Raw genomic sequence first — 1,632 nt, 5'->3', positions numbered from 1 at the left:
ATTTATTTTCGTTTGTGTTTTGCTTTATTTTTTTATTTCTTTTTGATTTTAGTTTTAGAAAAATTATAAACTTTCTGTTAGTGCCATTAGTTTTCAAATTTGAATACACTTTTTTTGTTTTCTTTTTGCTTTATTTATTTTATTTTGTTTCTACTTACAACAAAATACTTATTGTTGCTATTTTATTTTATTTTCCAGTTTTTTTTGTTTTGTTTTATGCATTCTTTATTTTATTTTGTTTTCTGCATTAAAGCATTTCAAATGAACTCTGAAAAGTTGAAAGTTGAAAGTTGGCATGGTATCATGAGGGCCGAACCATAAGACATTAAAGCATTATGTGCCGGGACTAAAGAGGGGCATTGGTCCCGTTTGGAGCCACCAACCGGTATCAATGGACCCGTCTAGTTACCTATTTATTTTCTGCTGCTGTTTTTTAGTTGATTCTTTCTGCAGCTGTTTTTTTAGTCCCACCTCGCCAAGCGAGAGGCACTCGCAGCTGTTTATAAGCCCTGAGTGCACAGACGATGAAGAAGAGGCTCAATGCTCACCTGCACGTTGGTTCGCTTCAAGCCTTGAGGAATAGGGTCGACTGCACGGAGCTATGTGCAGTGCAGTTTACACTATTCTAAAAGGCTTGAAGCGAATTAACTAGCATTGCGCCTCTTTTTTATTTTTAATGACTTATTACCACACAGAAATAAATAGAAAAAATAAATATAGCATAAAAGAAAAAAACTATATAAAAAACTACTCAGAAATAAATAGAAGAAAAATAGTTGTGATTAACTTTACTGAAATCTTTTTTATTTTTAATGACTTAATACAACTCAGAAATAAATAGAAAAAAATAAATATAGCAGAAAAGAAAAAAAACTATATAAAAAACTACTCAGAAATAAATAGAAGAAAAAATAGTTGTGATTAACTTTACTAAAAAAATGAGCATATATGCGCTTATTGAGAAAATTCAACCTAAATTCATAATAAATTTCTACTAACTTCAGAAAAATTCAGTATGAATTTAGGTCAAATTTCCTGTATAAGGGCATCTATTTTCATTTTGAGAGGAGCTCAACAAGGCAGAGAGGGAGGGGCTTATAAACCGGTGTGAGCCCCCTTCGGTTGGCGAGGTGGGACTAAACTCTGGCCGCAACGAGGACCAACACTTTAGTCCCGGTTGGTGGTATGAACCGGGACTAATGGGCGTCCTTTGGTCCTGGTTCATGCCTCCAACCGGGACCAATGGTGGTGGGCCAGGAGCAAGGCACATTGGTCCCGGTTCGTCCCACCAACTGGGATCAAAATGTCCAGACGAACCGGGACCAATGGCCCACGTGGCCCGCCGGCCCCCGGGGCTCACGAACCGGGTCCAATGCCCCCATTGGTCCCGCTTCTGGATTGAACCGGGACTAATGGGCTGACCCGGCCTGGACCAATGCCCCCTTTTCTACTAGTGATATGCTGGCGACTTATCGTTCAAAGTCAAGCCGGGTTAAATAGAAACCTCATATATATGCCTTAGACATGAAAAATATCTCGAGACAAACCCAAAAGATTGTATTCTCAAAATTTTAGGTTAAACAGAGAGAGAAAAATGAGGCTTCTGATTCGAATACGACCAGTAAGCCGGAC

Source organism: Triticum aestivum, chromosome 3B (assembly GCF_018294505.1).
Source record: "Triticum aestivum cultivar Chinese Spring chromosome 3B, IWGSC CS RefSeq v2.1, whole genome shotgun sequence".
Classification (NCBI taxonomy): domain Eukaryota; kingdom Viridiplantae; phylum Streptophyta; class Magnoliopsida; order Poales; family Poaceae; genus Triticum; species Triticum aestivum.
The sequence above is the reverse complement of the archived record's forward strand: the minus strand, read 5'-3'. Positions refer to the sequence as shown.